The sequence below is a fragment of the Pinus tabuliformis genome, chromosome 1_2, assembly GCF_031772625.1.
Source record: "Pinus tabuliformis cultivar Carrire ecotype Pingquan chromosome 1_2, CPIR1, whole genome shotgun sequence".
Lineage (NCBI taxonomy): Eukaryota > Viridiplantae > Streptophyta > Pinopsida > Pinales > Pinaceae > Pinus > Pinus tabuliformis.
In genome coordinates this window covers 397,332,805-397,342,826 of record NC_142298.1, presented here as the reverse complement: position 1 = coordinate 397,342,826, position 10,022 = coordinate 397,332,805, and positions in this window count along the sequence as shown.

The window sequence follows — 10,022 nt, the reverse complement described above, 5'->3', positions numbered from 1 at the left end:
ACCTATCTTAAAAAAAGGGCTTTCACGGGTCCTACCTGGTGTGTACTCTGCCATCAGGAGGAGGAATCGACACAACATCTCTTCCTCACTTGTCCCATTACAACTACAATATGGACACAAGTTCTCTCAACTCTCAATCTGAACATGAGATGGCATGGAGCTGATATACTATTTGCATGGGACACTTGGTGGGGAGTAGCAGCGGAAAAAACAAGAAATTTGCCCCTGCTGGTCTCATGGCATATCTGGCTCAAGCGAAATCTCATAATCTTTCAAGACAAGCCTGTGATCTGGAATCTGATCCCTCCGAAAATCTGCTCAGCATTTGAAGAGCTACCTGCAGAGGAAAATAACAACAGACCCAGGATTATTAGACAAGAGCAGATAGACAAATCAACCCCTTGGGCCTATTTTGATGGGGCTGCTCAGCCACATGGTTGTGGGGGTGGCATCATCTTTCACCTCACAGAATCACACTTTTTTCAGATTAGCATGGGATTAGGCCATGGTACAAATAATCATGCAAAACTGATATCTCTCTGACACCTGATTTACTTTGCCATCCTTCAACATTGCAGGAAAATACAAATTTTTGGGGACTCAAAGATTGTGATTGATTGGTTTAACAACACTGCTTCTTGTAATGCATACACTCTGAGATCTATAATGGACAAAATTGTTTTTTTTAAAACATATTTTGATCAGATTTCTTGCTCTCACATCTACAGGGAGCGAAATGAAAGCGCGGACAAGCTTTCGAAAGAAGCGACGAATCGTCCTCTAGGAGAATGGATGATCATAGAACACACACCAGAAGGAACATATCGGTACTTCCACAGGCCATACATTGACAGGGATCTACAAAGGGGGAACAACCCCTAATTTTCAGAATGTTTTGCTTATAATTTTCGTCCATATGCAGTTTTTTGTTGAAAACTGCTGTAAATAATATATATTACAGTCATCACCTTCCGGGGTGACAATTTTGATCTTTTTTGGTCATGGACCAGCACAATACACCCCTCGGGGTCTTATTGTAATTATTTTGAACTTATGACAGTGAATTTTCGGCCACAGTACAGCATATGCCCATGGGCATCTGCAACATGTAATTTCACCTTTAATGAAATTATGAATTTTCTTTCAGGGAAAAAAAAACATACGTAGCCATATCCAGTCCATATATATGTAAGTTAACTTTCGTATTAAAATGTAGTCACTCTTTTATCTTCATTTCATCGATCATGTTAATATAACAATGTAAACTTTGAAACAAGAACTGATACGATTAGCCATTTTTTTGAAGTAGCAAAAAATCATCCGATTTTGAAAACCGTTGATTCAAAATACACAATTTTTTTTGCGGAGCATTTTTTTGACACTTTAAATTTTCTTATGTATCAAATATAAATACTTGTTTTTAAATGTTATTGATTTTCATGTTGATTTTGAAACGTGTTGATGCAACATCAATCCCTTTTCTAGAGGGCTTATTTTTGACACTTTATATTTTTTAATGTATTAACTCTGGATATTTTTTTAAATGTTACATTTTTTGACACTTTCAATTTTTTTTATGTACAATTGTTTTTTAAAAGTTCATTACTTAACAAATTTTTTAGTTGTCTTATTTCTCTTTTTTTTTAAATGTTGATTACTTAAATAATAATAATAATAATAATAATAAATAAATAAATTTATCTTGTAAAAGATAAAAAATTGGAAAAAATAAAAAATAAATAAATAAAAATAAAAATACAACAATTTAAAGAAACTATTAAAAAAGGACAAAAACCTCCTAAAAAAATGAACAAAAAAATTTAAAACAAATTAAAAACAAAAATAAAAACAAACTAACAAAAATTAAAAACTATTAAAATTAAATTTTAAAAAACATAAATATATAATAAACATAAAAAAAATAGAAAAAATCAAATTAAAAAAATTATAATTAATTAAAAATTTTAGAACATTAATGTTAAAATCTTAAAAAAAAAAATTATTAAAAAAAGTATAAAAAGATAATAATACTTTGGAGGGTTGCGCTGAAATTCGATTATGAGAATCAGATCCGATTCCGAGAATTTTCAGCCCCGCCCACTTAAAAGAAATAATAATAATAATAATTAACAATTTTTTATTAATAATTTTTTTGTCTAAGATTCTAATATTAATGTTCTAAATTTTTTTAATTAATTGTGTGTGTTTTTTTTAAATTTGATTTTTTTTTTTTTTTTTTGTGTGCTTTTTAAAATTTAATTTTAATAGTTTTTTAATTTTTCTTGGTTTGTTTTTATTTTCGTTTTTAAATTATTTAAAATTGTTTTTATTTTTTTGGTTTTTTTTTTTTAAATTGTTGTAATTTTTTTTTTTAGTTTTCATTAAAAAAAATCAATTTTTTATCATTTACAAGATATATATATATATTTTTTTACTTTTTTTAGTTTTTTTTTTTGAAAACATGTTTTTGTTATAACAACATCTTTCAGTAAAAATCACATAAGAGATATTCTCGTTAACGCGTTTCGAACCAGCGTGGTTCATCTTTAGGACAAAATGTTTTTGTTATTATTTATTTCTTTGTATTATTTATTTTATTTTTTAATTCTTATTTTTATAGATTAATTTTGTTTTTATTTTTTAAAATTTTTATAATTGCATTTTTTTTGTTTTTTTAGGTTAATTTTGTTTTTCTTTTTTATGTTTGATTTTTTTTTTGGTCTTTTTTATATATTTGATTTTTTTCGTTATTTTTTTAATTTTATGCTTTTTTTAAATATATATTTTTATTTACTTTTTGTTATTTTTTTAACTTTTTGTTTTTGTTTTTTGTTTTTTTATTGTTTTTATTTGTGTTTTTATTTTTGAATTTATGTTTTCATTATTCTTTTGAAATTTTAATGTTTTTTGGAGTCATCATAAAATCTTTTACGTCATTTTTTCAAAATGTTGAAAATTTATCCTAAAAAAAACAGACGTTATTTCAACATCAACACATCAACACTTCGTTTTCAGGGTGTTTTTTGCACAAAAAATTGGTTTTCACTGCCATTTTTAAAACATGTTGAAAATTTACCCTAGAAAAAAAAAATGTTATTCCAGCATCAACATTTTTTATTTTCGAGTTGATTTTCTTGTTTTGGGGGGGTGGGGTTTGCTAGAGTTCTCGTTTTGAGTTTATAGTTCCCGTTTCAAAGTTTATATTGTTATATGGAGAAATGAAATAAAATTATAGCTCTCTCATCCATAACATAATTCATAATTTAGATTTCATAGCAAGGTTAATCAATAGTAAACTTCATATTGGTATCCATAATTCTGCAATATTAATTTAAATAACATATTTCATATTAGTATCCATGTACGAGTAGAATTAAACAAATAATATATATCATGTTCCAGTAACATAAAAATTTCATTTTTACATGTGATCATCTCAAAATAGTTTTAAGTATTTGATTTAAAGTAAAGTAAATATATACAAAATATGGTTTTAAGTGCTTCAAAATTAACGCAAGTTGGACTATCTTTGACATATGATCTTTGTATCTTCCCAAGTAGCTAATTCAGGGTTATACTTGTCCCACTATACCTTAACTTCGTCTACCATGCAGTTCCTGAGCTGTCGAACCCTACGTTCTAGTATACATAATGGTTCGGCCAAAATAGTTCCCTCGTCCAAGACACGCAGTTCCTTTCATTGAAGGTTATGAGATTTGTTAGCTATGTAATGTCGTAATATGGATACATGAAAAACATTATGAACTTTATGCAAGTGGGATGGCAATGCAAGACAATAGGTGACAATTCCAAATTTTTTCAGAATTTTGAATGGCCCAATAAATCGGGGTGACAACTTTGTCTCTTTTCCAAATCGAATAGTACTTTTTTTTTGTCTAATGTAGACGAAAACCTAATCGTCTACTTCATAATTCTTATTTGTTCTATGAACGTCATCATAACTTTTTTGTCTATCTTGTACCTCTTTCAATAGTTTCCTAATTTGTTTTACCAGTTCTTCCATCTCTTGAATTAATTTCGGCCCCACTATTACCTGATCTTCTAACCTGTCCCAACTTAACGGTGTTCTGCAAGGTCTGTCGTACAATGCTTCAAATGGAGGCATCCGATTGAATTGTGGTAATTGTTATTGTATGAAAATTCAACTAAGGTAAAGTACTTTTCCCATTGTGTTTTCCGGTCCATAACATACATTCTTAGCATATCTTTTAGTAATTGGTTCACCCATTCTGTTTGTCCAACAGTCTCAGGATGATAAGTTGTAGTTAAATTTAATTGAGTTCCTAAGGCTGACTGCATACAAGTCCAGAATCTTGAAGTAAATCGTGAATCTCTGATATGATCTTCTTAAGTAATTCATGAAATTTGATAATTTCATTTATAAATACCCGAGCTACGTGAGAAAGTTCATAAATATCTCTTATGGGAATGAAATGGATGTTTTTCTTTAGTTTATCCACCACAACCAGAATGACATTATGTCTTTGTGGAGTAAGAGGTAGCCCGACGATAAAATCCATGGAAATTATCTCCCATTTGGTCATAGAAATGTTGTGAGGTTGTAGGAGACCTATTGGATGACTATGGTCAGCCTTCACTTGCTGACATTCGAAACATTTTGCAACGAAATAGACAATATCGCATTTCATGGCTACCCAAAAGAAGAGTTTCTTTGTATCAACATACATTTTCTTTACACTAGGATGTGCACAATACAATGCTCTGTGGGCTTCCTTAAGGATGGTATTTCGGAGATCCCCATTATCAGGAATGTACATCCTCCCATGGAATCGCAAAATTCCATCATCTTCTAGTTCATATCCCTCAAACTTAGGTTCCTTTGGATTTTTACTATCGATCCAGGATCTTACTTTTAAAAACCAATTGTGTCTCAAGAGATGTTCTAGTACTTGTTTCCGCAAGTCTACCTTGATAGGTATGAGGGAAAATATCTGAAGTATTCTACTTAAAGAATATGCCACTACATTTTCGTTTCCTTTAATGTATGAAATTCCAAAGTCATACTCACTTACAAATTCATTCCATCGTCTTTGCCTAGCGTTCAAGTCCCTTTGAGTATACAAATATAGTAAACTTTGATGGTTGCTTTTGAGCATAAAACTTCTTCCTATTAGATAGTGTCTCCATATTTTTAAAAGCACTACAACAGTTAACTCTAAATCGCGAGTGGCGTAAATTTCTTCATGAGGTTTTAAATTTCTTGAGGCTACGCTATTACTCCTCTAACTTGCATTAATATTGAACCTAATCATTGCTTATATGCATCAATACACACAGTAAATTCTTTTTCCATATCAGGTACTCGCAAGATTGGTGCACCGATCAACAATCTTTCAAGTTCAGAGAATTCTCTATGACATTTTTTAGTTCATTCATACCTAACTCCTTTGCAATTTTGGATAATTCTTCTACAAACCTTCGATAGTAATTCGCTAAACCCATAAAATTTCGTACTTCATGCACATTTTTCAGTATCGTCCATTCCATGATTGCTTTTACCTTCTCAGAATCTATTAAGATCCCTTCACCAGATATAATATGATCCAAGTAATGAATCTTCTTCTGAAAGAAATAGCACTTGGATAATTTTCCATATAACTGGTGTTCCCTGAGGCAAAATAATATTATCTATAAATGTTCTTTCTCATTTTTAGAGTAGATGAGAATATCATTTAAGAAGACTTGTACAAATTGATCGAGATATTTGTGGAAAATGTTGTTCATAGGGTTCACGAATGTTGTTGGTGCATTAGTCAACCCAAATGGTACCACATTGAACTCGTAATGCCCAAAGTGTGTTCGGAATGCAGTCTTATAGATAGCACTTTCCTTAATTATTAATTGATGATAGCTTGATTGTCAATTTATTTTTGAAAAGACAGAATCTCCTTTCATTTGGTCGAAGAGGTCATAAATTCGAGGAATTGGATACCGATTATTTGCTATAGCTCGATTTAAGTTTCATTAGTCTATGCATAACCGAAACGAACCATCGTTATTCTTGACATAAATTACAAGAGCACCCCAAGGTGAAATACTAGGTCGAATGTATCCTATATCCAATATTTCCTTCAACTGAAATTGTAATTCTTGAAGTTTTGGAGCTGTCATTCTATAAGGTGTTTTAGAGATTGGTTTTGTACCAGGTTTCAATTTTATTGTGAGATCCAACTCTCTTTCAGGAGGTAATCCTGCTAGTTTATTTGGAAAAAAATTCGGAAATTCAGATAACACTAGATATTGTTATAAAGATGGTCCTTTCTCTTTGCTTACTTCTTGAACTGCATATACTTAACAACCTTTTCTTAAGCAACACTTCATTTGCATTGTTGAGATGAAGCGTAAAGATACTTTTCTCTTAATACCTTGGATTTGTATCGCCTCTCCTTAATCATTTATACAGAGAATTGTTTTCTCGAAACAATCTACCCATGCTTGATGAGCTTCTAACCAATCCATCCCTATAACGAGGTCATAAGTTCCTAGGGCTGTGACATATACTTTTAACTTAGTTGAACAGACCCCTATTTACATTCTTCAACACTTAAGTCTATGGATTGAAGTTCTCCTAAAGTCATTTCTACCTGTCTGAAATCGTTTTGCTTGCAGGCTACCAACCCACATTTTTTAATGCACATGACGAAATGAAACTATCAGTAGGACTAGTATCAAATACTATTTTGAGTATTATGCCATTAATAGTCCCTGAGGATTCTACTATAGTAGACTGATGTTCTGTTTGGTTGTTGTTTACTACAACATGGATTCTATGATTGCTTTGGGTATTTGATGATGACTCTTTTTCTGCTCTATGCATTACAGTTGACGAGGTGCCCGGACAATCACATTGCAAATGCAATCCTCCACATCCCTAATAATTAACTTGGGATGATCCCCTTGAGTCAGATTGTGAGTTTCTAAAAAGGGAGCTCCGCCCTCTTGTGCTACTTCCTCTCGCACTTCTTCCTCTTTTATTAGTTCCTCGAGATTTCCAATGACTTGTGTTTGATGATTCAGCAGCTATAATATTAACTATCATGGAAGATCTTTCTCCTACTCTTGGGGTAAATCTATTACCGTAAGGAGGTGGCCTTGAGCTACTCCCCCTGAAGAAGTTTCAGGGAGTCTTCCCTAGAAATCTTGGTTGTGGGGGTCCTATTGATCTAACATCTCTTTGGATTCCTAAATGTTCCTCTGCATAACGGGCACATTCCACTGTATCTGTTATTGATAGTGGCTTCCACATTCTGACCATGGCCCTAATTCGAGGATTTAGTCCATATACAAAGCACTCAGTGTGACGTTCATCAGTATCAAGATAATGAATGTATTTCACAAGCTCCATAAATCTTATTTCATATTCTTCTATTTGTTTGTTAGTTTGGACTAACATATGGAAGCTCTGACTTGCTTCTCTTGATAGTAAGGTGGCAATTATTTAGCGCGAAAGCTTTCCTCGAACAACTCCCAAGGGCATTATCTATTGTGAGGTGTACTTGTTTTTCCATATTTTCCCACCAAATCAAGGCACTTTCCCTTAACTGAAATATGACAATATTTGTCTTGGAGGTAGAAGAGTACTTTCTTAGTGAAAAACATTTGTTCATTGCTTCTATCCATGCTTCAGCACGTTCTCCTGCTCGTCCTCTTGAAATTTTTGGGAGTTTAATCTTCTGCAGCTCCCTACAAATATCTCCCTTTGGTTGTCAATAATCAGAACCCTTGGGCTCCTCTTGGTTTCTTTTTGGTTTCTTTCCCCAATGTAAGTTTTTTCTTCCTCAATATTAGTTATTGGCGGTGCTTTTAATGTTTCCAAAATGGCTTCCAATGAATGCATTATAATAGTTAGCTCAGGTGTTGATGATGGTCTCCGTGGTGGCAATGGTGATGGCGAGGGCGATGGTGATGACGACGGTGGTGGTGTTAGCGATGGCGATGTTGCCCGATGGCGTCGTCATCATTGATATGTATTTACTATCGCAACTTTTCCTGGGCACATAATAAGATTATGAAAATTTGAGATACAATTTAGATTTAATAAATATAATTTCGAAAATTTAAGCTCACATACAGGTATAATTTTTCTGCTATTATTACCGACAATCAGGCCTTACTGGTACTGAGGTCAAAGAGGGTGGTATCGCTACTTCCTTGTCCTAATGCATGATGTTCTATTCTGATGTAGAATAGAACTTATGAAAATGCATGGGTCCTCATGGTTCATTGTATTACTTCATGAGAATTTGGTGTAAAAGAATGTCACTATAAAGCTATAGTATCCTACATGCTAAGATATTATTTAATCAACTATCTTTATACCAACAATATCGATAATAAGCCGAAATATATAAATAAACATTACCACAGTAATATAATTAAAATTTAGCATAAATAAATAAAAACCCATCCTATAATCATTTTAAATTACATTTAACACTAAATTGTTAGAAAATTACCATAAAAGTTAAAAGAAAATCTGATTCAATATAATCCATAAAAGTTATGTCCTTTTAAAATAAAGTAATTTAAAATAAACATTTTATTTGAAAATTTAATTAAATTTAAACATTTCCTATATTCAACAAAACTATATAACACAAAATTCTATGTCTCATTTTCTTGACTCAAGGTCTTTTTCTCATTCTAAATTTTTGATTGTTTTTATCATAGTATCATAGAGAACACGTTGTTGCTTGAGTGTGAAATAAATATTAACGAATATCAATGTGGATAGAAATTATGTTCAGAGTTGACTCTTGCAAGTTCCACCAGAAGCTTTTCATTCAGGGGTTTTACCCAAACTAGCCATCGAGCAAAACAACCCGCAAATTTGGTCCAGCCCAAAAATGGCTCACGGTTAAGTCCACATCGTTTGATTCGGGGAATTTGTTATTTTCGGATTCTGAAAGAAAAAAATAAAAATAAAAATTAATGAAGTGAAATCCGGCAAACCAAAGCGGCAGTAATAAATCAAATAGCATTCCCAGTTTAACACTTTGTTGTCCGGTCGATTTACAAATTGAAATACAATTTTTTTTAAGAATGATATTCAGATAAATTGCAGAGCTTGTTTTCATCAATATTATAAGAAAGAGGGAATATGGCCTTTAATCACAGTCTTAATAAAGCATAGTTAGAGCCTAGAAATGTAAAACCCTAGTTTTAAAATTTAAATGCCCTAAGGCCCTAAAGGTTTCAACTTAGCTATGATACCGGTTTGTGATGATTTTACCAAAATTAAATTTTTAAATTTTAACATTTGCAGATTAAACAGGAATTTGAATTCCTCCTTTGAATTTCTCTGTTTTTTTGTGATTCTTGCTTCCGCTCTTGTTACCAAAACGACCAAAACTTCCTTGCAAAACTGAACATAACTTCAGTGCCCAGCTCCAATGCACTTCAAATTCGAGGTACTCTGGCCCCGTGCCCAAAATTTCAAGAACAACTGAACTCAGACTTCCTTCTATCAATCATGAGATTTCCTCCTTTCTATAATGTCCCTTTGTTGTCCTCTGTCATGGCCTTTTTCACTCCCTTATATATTTTATTCCATCTACTTCCAACCTTCTTGTTGTCTGCCTCCTTCCTCCACCGCTTCTTATTTCTCTTCATTGTCATCCTCCTACTACCTTCTCCCTCTTGGATGGAGGTGGTTCTTGAAATAGTTTATTTACTTTTTTGATCTTATTAGTATTTTATTAAATTTTTGTTTCTAAAATTGTTTTATTTTTATATTAAATCAATTACTTTATTTAACCTTTAATTAAATTATTTTATTTTATTTAATTAATTATATATTAATTAAATTTTAATTTATATCTTCATTCTCTCTATATATTATTAATTTAAGAGATTAGTCATATATATAATTCTATTAGGGTGGTACACATATCAATGCCCCAATTAGTATATTTATTATTTTCTGGTGAGTTTAGGAATTTATTTCGATAATCGATTCATTCACCTAAACTTAAATTTTT